At 39.9% G+C, this 22,595-nt stretch overlaps 3 long non-coding RNA genes across 4 annotated transcripts in view; 1 reads left to right on the top strand and 2 right to left on the bottom strand.

Annotated features, from left to right (window-relative positions):
- The window catches only part of LOC147578980 (uncharacterized), a 347,058-nt gene that overhangs the window by 131,831 nt on the left and 192,632 nt on the right, over nucleotides 1–22,595 (bottom strand). The window lies entirely within an intron of this gene.
- On the bottom strand, nucleotides 332–17,605 carry LOC147578984 (uncharacterized). Its single transcript, XR_015253103.1, has 3 exons — nucleotides 17,376–17,605; nucleotides 15,870–16,037; nucleotides 332–1,124 (listed from the first exon to the last, which is right to left on the bottom strand). It is a non-coding gene; the product is annotated as an uncharacterized LOC147578984 (long non-coding RNA).
- LOC147578983 (uncharacterized) lies at nucleotides 15,712–21,426 on the top strand. Of its 2 annotated transcripts, none has more exons than XR_015253101.1 (3): nucleotides 15,712–16,090; nucleotides 17,379–17,458; nucleotides 21,308–21,426. It is a non-coding gene; the product is annotated as an uncharacterized LOC147578983 (long non-coding RNA). The 2 variants fall into 2 exon arrangements; XR_015253102.1 differs by lacking the exon at nucleotides 21,308–21,426 and adding an exon at nucleotides 18,290–18,982.

The following is a 22,595-nucleotide window of genomic DNA, read 5'->3' as shown; positions in this document are numbered from 1 at the left end:
CTAAAAGGGCAACTTACAGTCCTCTATTCTCCAGCCCAAGCACTCCCAAGCATTAGAAACAAATTCTAGTAGAGCTTTTAGGAATGTGGTTTCAGAGTCAGACATACCTAGATTCAGGTCTGGGTCCTGTCACTCCCTAGCTGGGTGACCTCTGGCAAACACTTAACTTCTTTAATTTTCCTTGTGTATAAATTTCCAACAAATATGAACTACATGAACTAGACACTGCTAGTTACTTAGCCAATAGCCATGCCTCTTTCCTTCCTTCCTCAGGAAGGACACATTCTTGATTACCAGACTCCCTCATTGCTAGATGTGGGCATGCAAAGCAGTTCTGGACAATGAGGTGCCCCGAGAGGCACCAGCTGGAGTTTCTAAGAAAGCTTCTTGGAGGGAGCAGATTCAGCTTGTATTCACCCTTTTGGTTTTGCCACTTAGACTTTGCCCTTCTTCCTTCTTTCTGCCTAACAACCAACTGTGATGCACAACGCTGAACAGGCATGTTGTAAACATGAGGAAGAAAGCCTCAGAGAAGGAGCTTGGGTTCTTGATGGCACCAAGAGGCCTTCATACTCATCCTGAAGTACCTGCTGCTACACTTCTTATTCTGTGAGAAACATAAATCCCTCATTTGGTTGAATGGAAGTTAGATTTCTGCTACTTGCAGTTAAGCCAGTCCTAAATAATACAGACTTCAGAGGGTTGTGGTGAACATTAAATGAGCTTATTACATAGCCTAGCACATAGCAAATACACAGTGAATAGTTGGTGATGATCACTATCATGATAATGATCATTATTAGTCATTACCATGGACCTTAAAGACAGGAACAAGAACAGGTAGCAATGGCAGTCTTGCTGACCTTCAATAGCACTAGTACAAAAATGCTTGTGATCTCTCAAGCACACAAAACAGTCACCTGCAGATGTGTGGACAAGAGATGTCTCCATCAGCAGCTAATGAAGCCAGTTCTTCAAAGCGCTTGTCAGATCCCAGAAGCACAGAGAAATGAAATTCCACTTGGGAACGAGCTCTTTCTGTCTTGGAGGCCCCGCCTGGTTTCCTTCCTGGATAGGGAAACCCTCCATAGTGTGTAATGTGTCTCCTGGAATGGTGGGCTTCTCTGAATGACAAGCAAAGCACAACACTTTCAAGGATGTCATTATTTCACGGGAACACAGTATCTGCTAAGAAATCAAAGCCACGCCTAAAACCAGCTGACCATAGGGACACATGTTCAGATACAGCTCTGGGAAATGTAACTAGCTTTCCATCACCTAATTGAACTGCCTGCCAAGATCAGACACGGATGAGACCTACCTGAAGTCCTCCTGGAGTCCTACAAGCCATAGTCCCATCCCACCCCGACCCAACACCACTCCAAGTCTGTAGACACAGAGTGTGAGCCGTTGAAAAAACAAAACCAAAACCAAAACAATTGTCTGTGGGTCTTTGAGTTAAGCAAACTAGGGTTCAAATCTCAGTGGGTTACCTATAAGCCAGGTAACTTTGGGCAATTTTCCCTCTCTGAGCAGCACTTTTCACATGTGTAAAACAAGGAGAAGAATGTTCATTTCATAGGTTTACCAAGAATCGAAGGCAAAGCTGTGGGTCATAGTGCTCGGCACAGAGTTGTCACTAATTTCCTTTCTTTCCCTAACAGTAGGATGGCCCTGGCAGACTGACTTGCATTATCCATCCCCCAAGCTCAAGCAGTGGAACCAGCTTGGGTCAATGCCACTGAGTGCAGCATACTGCTTTCTGCCCTGTGCGTCATCATCCGTGTTTTCAGGCCACACTTGGGAAGCCAAAGCCTTCCCTGAAGCTGAGGTCATAAAGCAGAAAAAGACAAAGCTCTGCTTTCAGAGAGCAAGGCTGGCGGTGAGCAAAGCCATCTCTTAGTGGCCAACCTGCCCCCTGGGTATGGCAGTCCCCAGGAAACCCAGCAGGAAAGAGCTGGCCCACTTGGCCCTTCCACCCACCAGTCATACATGACCCCTGGACAGAGCTAAGGAGTGGGGAGCTACTCCACCTAGTCTCTTTGTCCTCTGGACACAGCACTCTTGTGCCCCAGCTTCGGACAGGATGGAATATGACAGTCACAAGATTCACACTTCAAGCCATGAAGCATACTCTTCTTGCTACATCACCTGGCAGGTGTCCTTGGCAGCTGGTTCCAAAGCTACAGCAGTGTACACAGGGTTTTGCTCACCTACGTGTCATGGGAACGGCTACTAATGTTTCCCCCGCTTTTCTTTTAACCACTGGCTTATCTGGGGACACATTTCAAACAGGATTTGTGGTTATCGAGACAGGCTAAATACTTGCACGTTCATTTCTCTGTAATTCCATAAGCTGGCAATACAAAACCATGCAGAAACTGGAGGTTCAGGGGCCATATATCATGGCTTAACACAAAATGCGGTTTGTCAAGGGTGTAAGAACTGATGAACTGGTCCTAACAAACAGTAAGTATTGGTTGTATGCCAGGATCTGTGCTAAGTACTTTACTATTATTATTACAGAAACAATATTTAAAACATGGGAATACTGAGGCTTCTTAGTATATTCTAGATATTAATCCCTTGTAAATTTCTGATATTATAAATCTTTTCTCATTCTGTCATCTTTTTTGTTTAACTTTGCTTATTGTGTTGGTCCCCTAACAGATATTCTTAATTTTTAAAATGTAGTCAAATCTATTACATTTTCAACTTATGGTTTGCAGTTTGAGAATCTTTAACACCTCTAGTATCTTCTTCTGTTAGCTTTATAATTTTTAAAAAATGTTTAAGTGTTTTTATTTATTTTTGAGAGAGAGAGAGAGAGAGAGAGAGACAGAGCACCAGCACGGGAGGGGCAGAGAGAGAGGAAGACACAGAATCCGAAGCAGGCTCCAGGCTCTGAGCTTTCAGCACAGAGCCCAACACGGGGCTTGAACCCACAAACCGTGAGATCATGACCTGAGCCGAAGTCAGACGTTTAACTCACTGAGCCACCCACGTGCCCCAATTAGTAATTTTTATTTAATTTACATTATAAATTATAAATAAATTTGTAATTTTACTTTCACATTGGCTTTCTCCTTTGTACATGCTTGAGATAGGCACCAATCTACTTTGTCTTTATACAATGAGCTATTTGCCCACTACCAATTAGTGTTTCAGGCAATCTGTCCTTTCCCCACTGATTTATGGTGCCAGGTTTATTCTGTAACAGGTTCCCATTTAGAACTGTAGAGTTGGGTCCATTTCTGATTCTCTGTTCTTCTCCATAGATTTATTTGGCTGCTCCTACACCATTTCCACACTGATTTTACGTGGGAGACTGAGTTCTCCTTTCTACTCTTCCTTTTCAAGACTGACTTAGGCATCATGAACTTTTATTCCTTTGTATAAGTTTAGAGTAAGTATGTTGAGGTCCTCAAAAAAAAACTTGCCATAATTCTGACATTGAATTTATAGGTTAATTTTAAAATTTTTTTTTCAACGTTTTTATTTATTTTTGGGACAGAGAGAGACAGAGCATGAACGGGGGAGGGGCAGAGAGAGAGGGAGACACAGAATCGGAAACAGGCTCCAGGCTCTGAGCCATCAGCCCAGAGCCTGACGCGGGGCTCGAATCACGGACCGCGAGATCGTGACCTGGCTGAAGTCGGACGCTTAACCGACTGCGCCACCCAGGCGCCCCCTATAGGTTAATTTTAAGGGAAACTAACATACTTATACATCAAGGATATGGCATATCTTTCCATTTATTCAGCTCTTCTCTTATTTTTTTAAAAATTATTTAATTAATCAATTAATTAATTTTTGACAGAGAGAGAGTGCAAGTGGGGGAGAGAGGCAGAGCGAGAGAGAGAGAATCTCAAGTAGGCTTCATGCTCAGCACAGAGCCTGACATGGGGCTCAGTCCCACAACCTTGGGATCATGACCTGAGCCAAAATCAAGAGTCAGATGCTCAACCAACTGAGCCACTCAGGCATCCCTCACCTCTTCTTTTAAAATGTGTAATTAAGTTTTAAATTTTCTCATAAAAGTATTTGTTAGGTTATTTCCTGCATACTTTATAGTTTGAGAATTGTATTTTATGTTCTATTATATTTTCTAGATGGCTTTGCAAAATTTGATAAAGACTAATAATTTTTTTTTCAAACTGACCAGGTGTTCACCATCCTTGCTGATCTTTCATTCTACTTTGTTGATTAAATCTGTTTGTCCAATCTTTACATCTCCTTTTCCTTTTTCCTTCTCTTCCTGTTATGGCCAGAAATGGCAATATGTTAACCAATTTAACAGTTACTGTTGTTAAACAGTATCAGTGAAAACAGAAAATGTCTCAGTTTCCTTTTAAAATCACATGGATGGTTCTTTACAGTTTTCAACAGCATCTATGACTGTTACACCTCAAGGTGGTAGGGAGAACAAGTATTGGCCCATTTGACAGATAAGACTCAGTATTGTTGGGTTTTGGGGGATCACATGACTAGAAAGGAACAGAATTCATATTTAGGTCTCTGAAGCTTCAAGTTTTATACTACAGCAGAGTAACTTACATCTAGTCAAAATGTATAAAATTGCATGATTTAATCCAGCAATACACAAAGCAAATTTTTATTTAGATCTTTTAGCATCCTGAAAAAGATGATCTAATATGATCCTATCATTTTTAAAGAGAACTATACCAGGTGATTATTAAAGATTCTAAACTTCTTCAAAGCTTAAGACCCATATGTCCCTATCAGTTGGGGCTGTAATTCTATTAAGAATTTGAGTCTATACAATGGCAAAGCAGTCACTTAAATTAATCAATCTTTTATATTGTTTACCAATTGTTTAACACTGGGCCTCATTCCAGAAAGGATTTTAAAGTGTTTTATAAGGTCTATCATATTTAAGCTGAAATTAAATTTCTAATAAAGGATTGGGAAAATATGGACTAAAAGGCAAAGCTGCTAAACTTGAGGAAAGAAATCCTCATCATTAACTAGAAATGTGTCTACTAACTCTACTAACTCTAATACTTTATTATTTTATAACAATGGAGAGCATATGTACCCTTTATACTCATTTTAAACCATCATTAGTATAAAAAAGGAATTTGGGTCTTGTACAACGGCAAAACAGTCCGTTAATTTGGTGGCTTTAGGTAAACAAGTCAGCTCTGTGGGACAGAGGCGGAATGGGAGAGAGGTATTAATCAGGTGGATTTTACTAATATTGCAATGCACCTACCACTTTCACTTGGTTGGACTTACTTCAACACTGAAGAGCTGTCCTAAAAACAATACGGCTATTTCCATTTTCAGAAGGAAAAAATCAAGAAAATCAGTTTCTTAGTTTTGCAAAAGTGACAGATCTCTGGACAGGACTCATGAATTAAGCCCAGGTCTACTCGGCTAGCTCTCTGTAATCAAGCCCCATGATTCGCCCTTGGAAATCAATGCCTCTTAAATGCATGGAATGACATCTCCACAGACACACAAGCAGATGCTTCCCACAACCCCTTTATAAAACTAACCATCAGGAAGTAATAAGGGACTGCATTTGTTCCTGACAATCAGGGTATTTTTCCCCCCATTCCTGCATTTCCACTTAGGGAATGTGTGAGAGAATGTCATATCTCATGCCAGTACTTGGAATGTGCACATTTATGCTGCCTTTTGAAGGGGAGCCAGGCTGAAAGAGCAAGAAAACACACATAAGAATGAAAAGGGGCTCAAGGAAGAAGTATCAAAGTGTATCAGAAAAGGAAGCCAGAAAACTAGTCTCTCTTAAATGCTGCTTTGTAAACGGAGTAGTGAAATACAAAATGTAGCCAAGCAGAAGGTTTACATAACTGTGAACAAGATGAGGGGAAAGGACTTGTTCCAAATCCATCATATTTATTAGAACCACTGATTTCCCTTGAAATGGCACCTGTTTTACAGTGAAATTTACATATGAGCTAGCTAAAAAAATTTGTGTTTTTATGGGAAATAAGTATTGTCAGAAAGAATAATAGATCCCATTTTAAATCCTTAGGATTATAAAATTGAGCTTTTAACAAATGAAGCGAAAATTTTCGCTCCAGAACAGGATCATCATAAAGGCAGTGATTTCTGTTTAGTCTCGTCTTATCAGCAAGAGGGAAAATAAAATAACATCAACTGAAACTAATACAATTTTCCATGGCAGAATATACCACTACAGCTAGTAATGCAGTGGCAGTCTGTGTTGAATGAATTTTCTATTTTAAAAAAGCCTATGCTTCTTAAACACATGAACTGTATGCGTTTATATCTGGCCAACTCTTGCCCCCACACCTGTTCATTCAGGCATTCGACTTAAGCGCTTTTAAAGCAAGTGAATGTATCTGTACAGCAACAGATAAAAATAAACTCAACTATTCTTGTAACATTATCAAAACGATCTGACCACATGGGAGATCATGTTTCATGGGATAAAGTGGTTAAATTAGATGTTTCCTCACGTTTCATGACTGGTTTGTCTTATTCACTGTGTATAAAATAGCTGACCTCCATTCCAGGAGCATGAGTAGCAACCAAATTTAATGCTATTTGCTCAGAGGCTCGAACACTGCTTTCATTGCCTCTGAGGCATAGCTTCTGAATGTGCTACTATCACACAGAGACCCAATATTTGGTACATAATAGAAGAGGAACATTTAATTCAGCCAACACTACATTAGCTCTGTGGGGTAACCATTTATACTTCAATGTTGGTCAACTCTTGGGAAATAAAGTTCAGGAAGAAGGTGGATAAGTCATTATCTTTTAGAGTAAGTTTATATACTTATGTGTATGTTTATATTTATATATGGAATCTCTGTAATAAGAAGTTCCCAAGCACAGCCAATGACAAGAGCAGACAGTAGTATCCTTCCCCAGCTCACTCGTAATACGTTTGCCATATTGGCAATGGGTTCCTGAAAAATCCAGGTATGGTGGATAGAATCATTGGTCACAATTTTCTTCACATCCTTCCCATATTAAATTATTCATGCACATTCAGTATCATGTGACTCTGAAGAGCAATCTACTGCGGGTAAAATATTTTCCTCATCCTATTTATTTTGGGCGTGGCCATACAGCTTGCTTTAGCCAGTGTAATGTTCCTGAACATGAAATGAGGTGTAAATTTGCTTATGTGTGTGTGAAAAGAGCACGCTCCAGGAGGCCATTGGTCAAAAAAGGAGGAGCACCATGGGAGAGAGACCTGAACCCTGGAGTCCGGCCAAGCCCAGCGAAGTCATAGCCGATGCACAGACTCATATGAAAGAAATAAATGCTTATTGTTTCAAACCAGTTGTGGATGATTGTGCCAGATTGTTGTAGCAAAATGCCATCTCAGGACTTAGCACATACTGTTCCTGCTACCAGGAATTATCATGATAATTACCGTGACTACTTAGTACATACCGTTCCTGCACATACTGTTCCTGCTACTGTTCCAGTTACTCTTCCATGTCCACTCTTTGTCCAGTTAACTTCTACTCATGCTTCGTATCTTGGTTTAAATGTCTTCTATATGGGACAGATGTTGCAGACCACATTAACTCCTCTCCTACATCTTGTATTTCTCCTTTTGTAAGATTCATTACATTTATAATTATTTGGTCCACGTCATCCAATTAGACTATAAACTTATTTGAGGGATGGGGCCACAGTTCATTGGTATATTCCCAGCACACAACACACAATGGCTATCAGAGTGGATTTAATAAATAATTTGTTACGTATTTTTTTTAAGGCATGTGATTTTGCTACTTATGGTTGGGTAAGAATCTTAACTTTGTGGATTTCAGCCACTGTAAAATGAACACAGTAATACTTATCTCTTAAGGTGGTTATGATTAAATAAATTAACCAATCAATTCAACATTCCAAGTATCTGACATATAGGCACATAGATAACCTGGTAACTTGGCACTTGATAACTTACATGGTTTTTGTTGTCGTTGGTTTTTAAATGTTTATTTATTTTTGAGAGGGAGGTAGGGGCAGAGAGAGACAGAGGATCTGAAGCCGGCTCTGTGCTGACAGCAGAGTCCAATGTGGGGCTTGAACTCATGAACCGTGAGATAATGACCTGAGCCAAAGTCAGACACTTAACTGACTGAGCCACCCAGGAACCCTGTAATTTACTGTTTTTAATATGATAGTAAAGATAAAGACATCTCCTCTTTGTGTTAAAAAGAGATGTGTTTTAAAGTGATGTTTTGGCAGAAAAGGAAAATATTACATTGTATCACTACCAGTGATTGTTTGATTTAGATATTTTAAAATATCATGCTTAATTACCATGATGTGAGTCTGTTTTAAAAACAATTTAAGGCAGAATTCAGCTGAGAAGAAACAGGTTTGCAATTGATACCTGGTTTGTTTTAAAGAGTCATTAAGTGATTCCATCCTTTTAAAAAAGAATGAAATTCATCCTTTCTATTTTTGAAAAACGTTCATCTTTAATTCATTATTCAGAGTTGGCATTTATGTTTTTCAAAATATTGTTCTTCATTCCCATAGGTATCTTTTACATCAGTGGGACTTTATTTAATTTAAATCACTTTTTTCTTTTGCCAATAGCAACATATGTCCATCATAGAAAGTTAGAAAACACAGGTAAGAATAAAGAAGGAAAACTTATTTCTGTAATCCTACCACCCCAGAGATAGCCACCGTATATCATTCCAAATATTTTTATTCAAATACATTTAAAAAAATAATGATGAGGTTGTTTTTATATTAGTCATTTGGGTTTGCTTTTTCATTTAATTACCATGACTATCCTTCTATGCCAATAAATATTCATCGACAATATCTTTTTATTAATGGCTTTCCATTGTACAGAAATACCATCATTTACTTGAACAATCCCCTATTGTTGGAAATTTTCTTTCTTCCTTCCTTCCTTCCTTCCTTCCTTCCTTCCTTCCTTCCTTCCTTCCTTCCTTTCTTTCTTTCTTTCTTTCTTTCTTTCTTTCTTTCTTTCTTTCTTTCTTTCTTTCTTTCAACTATTACCAGCAATGCTTGTGTGAATGAGTGAAGAGATACAATGTCACTCAAAGCCATTAGAAAATGGCAGCCATTGGGGTACCTGGATGGCTCAGTTGGTTAAGCATCTGAATGTTGGTTTCAGCTTAGGTCAAGATCTCACAGTTCGTGAGTTGGAGCCCTGTGTCAGGCTCCATGCTGCCAGTACAGAGCCTGCTTGGAATTCTTTCTCTCTCTCTCTCTCTCTCTCTCTCTCTCTCTCTCTCTCTCCCTCCCTCCCTCCCTCCCTCCCTCTTTGCCCCTCCCCTGATTGTGTTCTCAAAATAAATAAATAAACTTAAAAAAAGAAAAGAAAATGGCAGCCACTTACTGGTATCTTGTAGTTCAGAGTACAATAGATCATTATCCTGACCATAGTCTGTTTCTTTCCTTACACTTCTTACAAAGAGTCCAGGACCATCAATGGAAGATGATAAAGGTGAGTAGGTAGGTAAGATTGGAATAACATATGAGTAAGGACTTCTACTTCTGGTCTCAATAATGAATGTGCAAACCAGAACCTATAAATTAATACATGATCAAAAATACTGTAACAAAATGTGGGCCCACATTTTGAAACAGGAATATTTCCCTTTCTGTAGCTACCACATCCATATTTGTTTTCACAAACATTTTTCCCCCCAATCTGGTTGGTTGGTTTGACAAGTCCTGTGAGCTTCATTTTACAGATACAGGAGCTGAGGCACAGAAAGGCTGACTAAAGTGTCCAAGGTCCCACAGATTAGTGGCATAGCCAGGGTCTGAGCCCACGTGTCCTGGCCCACAGACAAGTGCTCTTTCAATGCTCTCTTAGTTCCCTGGGACTGTGAATACTGGGAATTACTAAGAATAGAGATGAGGACACAGTGTGGCAGGGAGATTAGTGGAAATACAATGCTTCTGAGAGACAGCACGGAGACATCTGTTAGCTACTTAGCATGGGTCTAACATCCTCAGTCAGAGGATAGTAAATATCTCTGTTCATCTCTCTAAGGTGACATGACCATTGTTGCTTAATTAGAAATTTGTCCCTTAAAGAGCTTCAATATTCACAAAGGAAAGGTGCTGCTGAAAAAAGAAAATATTTTCTTTGCTTCTGTGCAAATGATGGAAGGGAGATTTGGCTCAGGTTAAGGAATTAGTGGAGATACGAAAATTATCTAATGATAAGACTATACTCCTGAGTCCTTTGAATGGAAGGATCATGAGTCTCCATTGCACTTAACACACAATTTACAATACAGTGAAAATCTCATACAGCGCAATCAGAATTGCTAATTAATGGGCTAATCAGAAATGTTAGGGAGAAAAAAAGGATACGTTTATGTTGTAATGTTATATTTTAACTTAAATAAATGTAAATGTATTTACCGATCTGGTGGAAGGTCTTGGTCCTTTCCCTTACTATGAGTTCACTGGAAAGGTTCCAAAGCTACATTTTTTTTTTTTTACCTATACCACACCCATAAGATCTTGTTTTTCATTTCCAATTTTTCTTTCCTTGTAGTGAGTGAGAACTTACAGACAGTCGTGAACAAAATACTGTAGATTTTATTATTTTTCCCAATCTTTCCTCATTAACTAATTGATCATTACTGAGTCTTTTCAAAGCATTATTCCATTTATATTACATTTCATTTTAATAATTCTCTCTCCAGACTCATGTTTCATTAGTTATTGTAATACTGAAGTAAACTGTGTAATTTGAATAATGAATAAAATTGGCACAAACATGTTCAGGAACAAACAATTCTGACTCTAAGAAGTTGAGAAGAGTCAGCTCTTGGGGGAAGAGATGGGCCAGCACCAGTGGACTTGGGTTTGGCCTATGGAGTTGTGTCTTTACCAAGGAAACAAGAGCATGGGTTTCTCCTATGGTCACTTAAGTGGAACTTGGCTAAAGGAACACCCACCATAGTTTTCACTAGTTAACTGTTAATATTAAGCAGTGTCTTTGTAAACAATGCCTATTATCAGTCCCCAGAAAAAATTTAAATTATATCTGTCACACTTATACTTAGAGTTTTAAAGTCCCATCCTCCTTACCCCAACAAATCCAGAGGCTGTCAATTTGCCTTATTCAAGCACTAAGTTTGGGTTCATATCATCCCTCTTCTAAGTCCCTAAAAGACCCAATTTCTCACCAGGGTTGCCTCTCAAAATGGGAAGGAAGGGCTGGATAAATACATAGAAACTCAACGTTTGTTTTCTTCTGGGCACTTACAAACATCAGAAGCTTTCCTATTTTTTCTCTTTTTTTTTTTTTTTGTTTCCCATGATTTGAAGGTACATTCTGTGAGAGATGCGACCTCATCTGTTTCATCCACCCTTGGATTCGTGGCACACCTAGCATAGCACCTGGCACAGAGGAGCGACACAATAAATGTGAAATGAGTGACTGATTTCATCTGGCTGCCCTGAGTATACACACATTGATTTGATCTCACTTAATTACTTTTTTTTTCCTTTTTAAGTTAAATTTCTCCACTGTTAAAAGTTTTCCAATTGGCAAAAATGCAGTCTACAGAAGGTTAGATTCCAATCTTATATACACATCAGGTCAGAAAATTACTTTGCTCCAGAAAATAAAAAGCACAACCACTAGAGCCGTGAATTGGTTACACTCATGGGTTGTACCAAGGGGTTTCATATGGCCATTCAGACCTAGCCTTAATAAACAATCTTGTATATCCACATATGACAGCAGCCAGTCACTCACAAGGTAACATTGTCCCAGCAAGCACACTTCCTGTCACTTCTCATCCCACCTACAATTCCAAGGCTGTCATCAGACCATCCATTATGGGCCATGACCAAACTGCCAAAAAATGAAGAAATAAAGAATCTGTGCTTTAAAACTTTGTTTTGTTAAGTAAATGTTTTGTTCAGGCACACTTCGATTTGTAACCGAAAAGAGGAAGGCATGATGAAAGAAATTTTTGTTATAACAGATTAATGAAAAAACCAATTATATTATACATGAAATGAACAACTCATTTCCAGAGACAAAATGGGTAATAGCTTCCTCAGATGAAAGAAAAATGAAAGGAAGGAAGAAAAAGAGAAAGAAAGTAACAAAGAACTATGTTTGCTTTGTCAATTAAAAATAGAGTCAAGATTTCACACTGGCCCAACAGGGTGAACATGGCCCCCACTGGGTCAACATGGATCCCACAGGGTGAATATGGATCCCACAGGGTGAACATGGACCCCCACAGGGTGAGCATGGCTACCACAGGGTGAACATGACCCCACAGTGTCAACATGGCCTCTCACAGGGTGAACATGTCCCTCCACAGGGTGAACATGGCTCCCATAAGGTGAACATGGACCCCACAGGGTCAACATGGACCGCACAGGGTGAAAATAGCCCCCACAGGGTGAGCATGGCCCCCACAGAGTGAACATGGACCCTAAAGGGTGAACATAAACCCCACAGGGTGAGCATGGACCCCACAGGGTGAACATGACTGTCATCTCCCTTTAAGCACAACCTTTCACACAGCCTCCCAAACGACAACAATAGAATTTGTCTCAGATCTTCCCTCATCTGCACATTCAGCCATTAAAACCATCAAGAACTACCTTTAAAATGTCCTGCAAATTTAGCCCTTCTGCATCCCATTGATATTGGTTCAGGCTTTGGTGTCTATAGCTATGGGCTGTTACAACAGCTCCAAATGGTATGCCTAAGAGTGGTCCCTGTGCTAATCCATCTCCATGCTGCCACCAGACGTCCCTCTCACCCAAGATTCTTGGCATCCACTTCTACTTCCAGATGGTTCAACTCATCTCTGAAGTCTCATCTCTTGTCTTCTTACAACCACACTCTCATGCTTCATGCACAATCAGGAAATAGTGGGCTGTAAGAGTCTGAAGCTCAGTGAAGTTCTACAAATGTATAGATTTATAAATATAGTACTTACTTATTCTTAGTAGTTCTATAGTGAATACTGTGGTGCACCATCCAGTTTCTCCCCACTCCCTGCCCTTTCAAGACCATGATGCCCATTCCTCCACTTGTTCGCAGCTGAACTCCTGTCCAAAGGAGTTGCCTCACACAACCTTATGTTCCCTCCCGGTCAGCTGCACACGTGACTGAAGCAGGACACAAAAGCCCAGACCCCTTGCCTTGATGGGGAAGTAACTCTGAAGGGTTATCTCAGGTCCGAAGCTTCCCATGGAATAGGCTGAGCCTTCTGTTGTGACTATATGATAGTTCAACTACTTTCTCTGCCCAAACCCACATCCCTCACTTCCAGGGAGCATTTCCCAATGAACTTCTTACATGGAAATTTCAGTCTCAGAGTCTGTTTCCAGGAAACATATGAAAAGAGAGTTTACATCTTTAAACTTAAAAATACATATATATTGTTTCATAATTAGTGACTTTAATTTTAATTAATGTTCATTATTGACTATTAAGCATCTTCAAGGTTCTGTTTTTATTCAGAATGTTTAAAAGAAAAGAAAGGACATCTATATCTTTAAAAAAAAACTATTAATTATCCAAAATCTATAAAGAGCTTATCAAACTCAACATCCAAAAAACAATCCACTTAAGAAATGGCAAAAGACATGAATTTATTCACATTTTTCCAAAGAAGACATCCAGATGTCCAAAGGACACATGAAAAGATGCTCAACATCACTCATCATCAGGGAAATACAAATGAAAACCACAAGGAGATACCACCTTAGACCTGTCAGAATGGCTAACATTAACAACTCAGGCAACAACAGATGTTGGCCAGGATATGAAAAAAGAGGAACCCTTTTGCACTGCTGGTGGGAATGCAAACTGGTGCAGCCACTCTGGAAAACAGTACGGAGGTTCCTCAAATAACAGGAATACCCTATGACCCAGCAATTGCACTACTAGGTATTTATCCAAGGGATACAGGTATGCTGTTTCGAAGGGACACATGCACCCCAATGTTTACAGCAGCACTATCCACAACAGCCAAAGTATGGAAAGAGCTCAAATGTCCATTGACTGAAGAATAGATAAAGAAGATGTGGTGTGTGTGTGTGTATATATATATATATATATATATATATATATATATATATATAGTGGTGTGTATATATATATACACACACAATGGAATATTACTCAGCAAATCTTACCATTTGCAATGATGCGGATGGAGCTAGAGTGTTTATTATGCTAAGTGAAATAAGTCAATCAGAAAAAGACAAATATCATATGATTTCACTCATATGTGGAGTTTTAAGAAACAAAACAGATGAACATAGGGAAAGGGACAGAAAAATAAGATAAAAACAGAGAGGGAGACAAACCATAAGAGACTCTTAAATATGGAGAACAAACTGAGGGTTGCTGGTGGGATGCTGGGTGGGGGGATGGGCTAAATGTGCAATGGGTATTAAGGAAAGCACTTGTTGGGATGAGCACTGGGTGGTTGTAAGTAAGTGATGAATCATTAAATTCTATTATTCCTGAAACCATTATTACACTATATGTTAACTAACTTGGATTTAAATTTAAAAAAATAATAAAAGATTAAAAAATTGTTTAAAAATTAAAAAAAAAACTCGGGGCGCCTGGGTGGCACAGTCGGTTAAGCGTCCGACTTCAGCCAGGTCACGATCTCACGGTCCGTGAGTTCGAGCCCCCTGTCGGGCTCTGGGCTGATGGCTCAGAGCCTGGAGCCTGTTTCCGATTCTGTGTCTCCCTCTCTCTCTGTCCCTCCCCCGTTCATGCTCTGTCTCTCTCTGTCCCAAAAATAAATAAACGTTGAAAAAAAAATTTTAAAATTAAAAAAAAAACTATTAATTAAAAAAATGGGGTGCCTGGGTGGCTCAGTCATTTAAGCATCTGACCCTTGATTTCTGGTCAGATCATGATCTTACATGTTGTGAGTTTGAGCCCTGTGTGGAGGCATTGTGCTGATAGCTGGTTGGGATTCTCTCTCTCCCTCTCTCTCTTTGCCCCTCCCTCTTTCTTTCTCTCAAAAATAAATAAACATTTTTTAAAAACCTATTAATCCTCATCCATCTCCACTATCAGATATTGCTTAAAATGTTGGAGGCAGAACTCTCAAACTTGACTTTCTCGTTTCCCAGCTTTGTGACATTAGTAGGTTACATATCCCCTCTGTATCTCAGTTTCTTCATCTGTAAATTGGGGATAATAATTAACAAATTGTTACTCAATGGATTGTCGTGGAAATTAAATGAGCTATCATATCTCAAGTATTAAGAATGGTGCCTAGCCAAAATTGAGTGTTTAAATTCGTTGGGGTAATATTAACTGCTATAATAAATAAAGCTAAAATTGTCCACTGATTCAAACACAACAGATATTTATTCCTCGTTTATGTAACATTCCAAAGTGTTCTTTGTCAACTGGGGCAAATTTTCTCTACATGGCTTTACCAGGTTCTACATTAAAGGATTCCCATTTATCTCCAATACATGGCTTCTCCATCCCTATTAGCCAGAAAAAGGAAAGAACAGAGAGGAGTGTACATGGGAAATTTCTATGGGTCACACTTGGAATTAGAGCTCATTATTTCTGCTCACAGTCTACTGTGTAGAACAGAATCACATGGCCACACCTAACTGCAAAGGAGCCTGGGAAATGGATTTTAGTGACTGCATAAAACTTTGCTAAAGTAATCATCATTATTATTGCTCTCATTTATTACCAACTTTCTAGCTTGGGCTCTCATCTTCATGCACCTGGAAAGTCATAATAGCTTCCTCACTAGTCTTCCTGCCACCAGACTGTCCCCCCTCCCTATACCCTTTCTCCACACCAAACCCAGAGTTATTATTATCTAAAATCCAAACCTAATCATCTCACTCACCATTCCCCAACTGCCCGCTTATGTCCTTCTGTGACTTCTCACTGCCTCAGAATCCAGTCAGAGTCCTTGCAGTTCCTCCAGGATCCAGCCAATATATATCCCTTTGGTCTCACCTCCAGAACCTTTTTATCTTACAGCTGGCATCTGTGACTGGACACTGTGGATACTCTAGTGGATAAGGTAGACAGGACCCTGCCTTATGGACTTTACATTTTAGTGAGGTAAGCAAAACCAGTAAACAAATAAATATACAATATTAAGTAGTAAAGACTATAGTGAAGAAAAATAAAGGGTAAGGACATTAAGGACATTAAGAGTGATGAGCTAAATAAATAGATAAATAAATAACATATTAAATTTTGCTGGCAGGTGAAAGCTATTTCACAGAGAGATATGTTGTGGACTTGATCTTCACTATAGTTACCTTTGTGACTGCATATTACAAAAGAGTTCTTATCGCTGACCTGTATTTGTGTTTCTTTGAACTTCTTTTATGACAGTTATTCAGGGAAACAATATAGATTGCCTAATGTGCTATTTGTGTGGGATATTGACAGAATAACATAATTTATTATTGCCCACTGGGGAGTTAGAGTACAAAGGGCTCATGTTTCCCCCTACAATCTTCTTTGCAGAAAAAATCAACATAAAAATATTTAATAAAATCAGGTTTTATTCAAGTATATAAAACTTTCATTTTTTTAAATTGCCTAGACAATGTTATTGTCACTTTGGGTAATTTTTAAAATGTTACATTCGTGATGTTCCTGCCACCTTACTGGATTTAGATTTTCAAATTCGGGAGATGTGAAGTTAAAGATTTTCCTGTAGATGCTGTTCATTTAATCAAGGTAAACAGACTTAGATCTTTAATGGTCAAATATGAGCATGTGCTATGATGTGACATACATATAAAGCTATGAATTCCTCTCAGAATCCTCTATTTAAAAATTGGAACTTTTTTTAAATGTTTATTTATTTTTGAGAGAGAAAGAGAGCACAAGGGTGTAGGGAAGGTGGCGGGGCGGGGGGGGGGGGGGTGCGGAACAGAAGATCCAAAACGAGCTCTGTGCTGACAGCAGAGAGCCTGATGTGGGGCTCAAACTCACAAGCTGCGAGATCATGACCTGAGCCAAAGAAGCTTAACCACCTGAGCCATGCAGGCACTCTAAAATCTGGAACTTTTAATTTATGATAGCAAAAGAAAGTTGCAAACAATTTAATTGTCAAATAGTTGGAGAATCTTTAAATAACAATTGGAGTACTATACTGTCATCAAAATTCAAGCTTTTGTAAAATACTTAAGAGCATGGAAACATAGGCGGGCTATATAACCAGGTGAAGAGAATGTCAGAGTGTAAAGAATGTAATTGTATGAATCTGGTTTAGAAAACTGAAAATAACCTAAAAGAAGTCAACAGACTGGCAGTCCAGAACGGGTATGGTTAGCATTACAAAATTATCAGAGACCCAGAGCCTTCAACATTGCTACTCTCCTTTCCTTACCAGGTGACTTCCAAACCATGGCTCAAGGTGGTTGCTTGAGCTCCATCTGTTATACCTACATCCCAGTCATCAAAAGGAAACAGGTAAAAAAGGGGCATGCCTCTCATGGCAGACAGAATAATGGCCCGCTAAAGATGCCGTGTCCCAACCCCTGAAACTGATAAATATGTTACCTTACACAGAAAAAGGGACTTGGAAGATATGAATAAGTTAAAGATCTTGATGGGGGGTTTATCCTAGATTATCAAGTGGCCCCGATGTAATCACAAGGATCCTTATGAAGGGCAGCAGAAGAGTGAGAGTAAGAGGAGATGTGACAATGGAAGCCGAGGTCAGAGTGATGCGAGAAAGGGGCCCAGAGCCAAGAAATGAATGTAGCCTCTAGAAGCTGGAAAAGGGAAAGAAAGTCTATCCTACAGCCTCCAGAAGGGACACAGCCCTGTCAACTCATTTTAGACTTCTGACCTCCAGAACTATAAGACAAGAAATTTGTGTTGTGCTAATCTCCTAATTTTGCAGCAATTTCTTACAGCAGCAGTGGGAAACTAATACATCCTCCCTTAACGTCCCAAGGAAGAAGGTAAAAATAGATAATCGGACACAGTTAACATATTCTGCCACATTTCCTTTAAAATATATATATATTCCAAAGGAAATAGGTTATGTTTTTCTAGAAGTCTTGGGTTTCAAAATGGAACCCCAAACTCAATTCTAAATTACATAAGGTTAAGCAAGGGGAGGATAGGTTATTTACAATATATTTGAATCTCACCCCATTAAGGAAGAAGTATAGAATAAATTGTACATCCATAGGGCTTGTAACCAAGGACTTGTCCAATGTCAGCCCACTCCCCCCTTCTCTCTCTCTCTCTCATTCTCTTTCTTTCACTTCCCTCTGCTTTTCTCTGTTTCAGTTCATTCTCATCTACTGAAAATGGACCTTGCTCACATGTTGAGAACCAAGGGAGTGGGCATCCAACTTAAAGACCTTCATCTCATCATTCATTCATTTGCCACGTGTTTGTTGAGTCCCTACCATGTGCTAGGCCAGTGAACAAGACAGACAAGTCCTGGCCTCATTCTGGTAGTTGATACGGATAATAAACAAATACATAAATCAAGATCCTTAGAAACTAGGATCTTGTTTTTCATTGTTTATTAGGTATGATGATGGAAATGTGCAGAGAGATGAAATACAGAGTAACTGGGGAGACCTCAATTTATAGTGGGTGGTCAGGGAAGGCTTCTCTGAAAAGCTGACATCTAAGACCCAATAGATAAATAAAGCAGACATGAGCATGATCCAGGGGGCCTCAAAGACCCCACGATAGCTTCTTGAAGCAACAGAAGGGAGACCAGCATACCCAGTGCCAAGTGAGCATATGGGGATGGTAAAAGATGAGGCTAGGTGCTACATCCAACAGAACTTCATGGATACATCTTGGTTTTTCTAGAAGAGTCCTCATTATACCTGTGTCCCCACCATAAATATTAAGAGCCATCCCAGGTTGGAAGCTAAATTTTTCAGTCACCTTGCATATGCAGCTACGGGAGTCAGGATTTTTTTTTCCTGAGAGAAACAACAGAAAGGCATTGACAAGTTTTGAGCAGGGCAATACCAAGATCTGATTTATATTTAATATCGCTGGAAACCAGAGAATGAGTTAATAAATACAGCAAGTTAAATATGTCTACATTTGGAGTACTGATGTTTTTAAATAGAAATCAATATCGAGGTAAAATAAAAACAGGTATAATTCATGACGTAGCATAAGGCATAGGTATACCCTCACCAACGTCATGAACACATAGGCCTTAAAACCACCCCTCTGCTTGTGATGCTTCCTCCTTCTCTTAAACTCAGAAGCACTTTCTGAGGCAGAACATAGCTCCAGCTTTCTGGGTTTCATAGCAACTTGGCAGTGCAATGCTTCTAGGCTGAAATCCCGACTTCCATGGATTCATGCTGTTTCAGCCACAAATATTTACCTTACCTGGCTCCTGGGGCTAATTAAAGGGGCAGGGCTCCATTCCACTTGGCTTTCCCCTAAATTGCTTTCAGAGTCAGAGGCAGCTGCCGGATGAGAATGACAGCTCTATAATTCATCTCTACATCCACACAGTGACTCGCTCACAAACGTCCTTTTCAAATTAGGAAATACCCTGCCCTTGCCACTTTCCTACTGGATTTGAAACTGCATGTCCTTAAAATGATTTCTCCTAGCTTGCAGCTGCCTCTAGAGCTACTAAGAGCTTATTGTACCATTTAGAACGCTGTTTCGTTGCAAATATTTATTCTTATTGTAAAAGTTATACATGTTTACTGTAAAAGATTCGAGAAGGTGAGAATTGAAAAGTGAATTTTTCCCTCTCTGCTCCCTCAGCCCCTGTCACAGACCCAATGAATGAATGCCTTTCTCCTGGTAACCTCTGTTAATCAGTTTTGGCCATTTTCTATGCATATACATGAAAACAGAGAAACCTTTATTGGCATTTAAATAGGTTGTCCCACAGGCTTTAAAGCGATTTCATGATAACAAGTAAGTCCAGATTTGGTAAACCATGAAATGGTATCACGGTTCGTTGGCAGAAACTGAAGACTCCGTTCTTCTCACAAAGCAGAATAGCGGAGTTAATCCTGGTTACACTTCGGAACAGGGTCAAGGTACCAAATTCAAATCATAAGGCCCAGGAAGAAACCAGACAGGAAGTAAGTTTGCAACTCTGAAGACAGACTCAGAGCTCTAGTGGGGGATGACCATAGATGGAGAAGCTGGAAATCGAGTCTGAGCAGGAGCTCAGAGGTCAGGGTCTTGTCCAGAGGGGTGGAGAAGCACCGTGGACTCTACTGTGGTCACTGGGGTAATGGAAGGTAGCAGAATCGGAGAAGCCAGGAAGGCAAGATGGGTTTTCCTTAGTGGGAAAGTGGAGATACTGCTGGGAAAACAGAACACATCCACAGAGCGAGAGGACAGAGGAGGGCATCCCTCTGGGGGGGTTAGGAGGCTGAGAATCATCATGAGAGAGAGAGATGGAATCTCCCTCTGAGGGACTTTGGATAAGTTCTAATAATATTATATGTTGCCTTTCAAGTATTTCTCTTTTGTATTGTTTATGTTGGTAAAGTACATATAACGCCACTTTAACCATTTTTTAATGTACAGTTCAGTGGCTTTAAGTACATTCACACTGTTGTGCAGCCACCAGCACATCTCCAGATCTCTTTTCATCTTGCAAAAACTGAATCTCTGTCCCCCTGAAACATGGACTCCCCGTTCCCCACTCCTCCCGCTCCTGGCAAGCACCATTCTACTTTCTGACTACTCTAGGGGCCTCCCTAGGGGTTGAATCATACAATATTTGGCCTTTGGCGACTGGCTTACTTCACTTAGCATAATGTCTTCAAGGTTCATCCATGTTGTAGAATGTGTCAGAATTCCTTCCTTTTTATTTTTTTTTTTTTATTTTTTTTTTTTTTTAAATTTTTTTTTTCAATGTTTATTTATTTTTGGGATAGAGAGAGACAGAGCATGAACGGGGGAGGGGCAGAGAGAGAGGGAGACACAGAATCGGAAACAGGCTCCAGGCTCCGAGCCATCAGCCCAGAGCCTGACGCGGGGCTCGAACTCACGGACCGCGAGATCGTGACCTGGCTGAAATCGGACGCTTAACCGACTGCGCCACCCAGGCGCCCCAATTCCTTCCTTTTTAAACCGAATAATATTCCATTGTATGTATCTGTCACTTTCCTTATTTACTCATCCATTTATTCATGGATACTTAGGGTTACTTTTCCACCATCTGTATATTGTGAATAATGATGTTATGAATATGCGTATGCTTTCAAGTATTTTTCTGAATGAAATATTTCAAGTCACGGAAGACGAACAGGGTTTTTTTGTTTGTTCTGTTTTTGTGTGTTTTCCTTTAAGGAGAGAAGGGCATTCCCAGGTGAGGGAGAAGCATAGATGAAATTGTGGAATGGAGAGGCATAGCTTGACCAATGAAGGGCAGGAGGCTCCATGGGGCAGCAGCATGGAAGGGGATAGAGTGAAAGGTGAGGTAAGAAACATGGGCAGGGCAGGTGAAAGTACAGAAAATAATAGAATATGTTTACCACCCAGTTGTGTCATATGTTAATATCCTGCCATATTCTCTCCATTTTTATTTTTATTTTTTTTATTTTTTTTTTTAAATTTTTTTTTCAACATTTATTTATTTTTGGGACAGAGAGAGACAGAGCATGAACGGGGGAGGGGCAGAGAGAGAGGGAGACACAGAATCGGAAACAGGCTCCAGGCTCCGAGCCATCAGCCCAGAGCCTGACGCGGGGCTCGAACTCACGGACCGCGAGATCGTGACCTGGCTGAAGTCGGACGCTTAACCGACTGCGCCACCCAGGCGCCCCTCATTCATTTATTAAACATGTATTGAGCACCTATTTTGTGACAGGCCCTAGAGATATAAAAATTATTAAGACAATCCCTTCTTTTTTTTTTTTTTTTTTTCAACGTTTATTTATTTTTGGGACAGAGAGAGACAGAGCATGAACGGGGGAGGGGCAGAGAGAGAGGGAGACACAGAATCGGAAACAGGCTCCAGGCTCCGAGCCATCAGCCCAGAGCCCGACGCGGGGCTCGAACTCGCGGACCGCGAGATCGTGACCTGGCTGAAGTTGGACGCTTAACCGACTGCGCCACCCAGGCGCCCCTCTCCATTTTTAAAGGAAAGACAGTATTTTGGACGCAACTGATGCTCCCTGCACAACCCCCCATCCGAATTTCCACTCCCCTCTGCAATGGTACCCATTTTCCTGAATTCCAAGTTTCATGTGTTCCATGCTTTATGATTGTACTGCATGTGTAAATCATGTGTTCTCATGCTTTTAAAAATGCTTTTAAACTTTATTATATGAATGGTATCATACTTTGTACACATCCTTTTCCACCTTTTTCCCCATTAACATTATGTTTTGAGGATTTGTCTAGATTATTTCATATTCGAATTCCATTGCATGAATATTTCACACTGTATTTTTCCACCTTTACAAGCAACACTACAATGAACATTCTTGTACATTTTCCTTGTGGGACTTTAGGCTGTGGACCTAGATGTGGAATTGCTGGGTTCAAGGGTAACATGTATCTTCAACTTTATTTGTAAAGTAAAATTGCTCTCCAACTAAGCAGTTGTATCAATTTACACTTCCATAAGCAGTAT

Source organism: Puma concolor, chromosome B4 (genome assembly GCF_028749965.1).
Source record: "Puma concolor isolate L17-30 chromosome B4, mPumCon1.1.hap2, whole genome shotgun sequence".
NCBI classification, from domain to species: Eukaryota; Metazoa; Chordata; class Mammalia; order Carnivora; family Felidae; genus Puma; species Puma concolor.
This window is presented reverse-complemented; position numbering and strand designations above follow the sequence as displayed.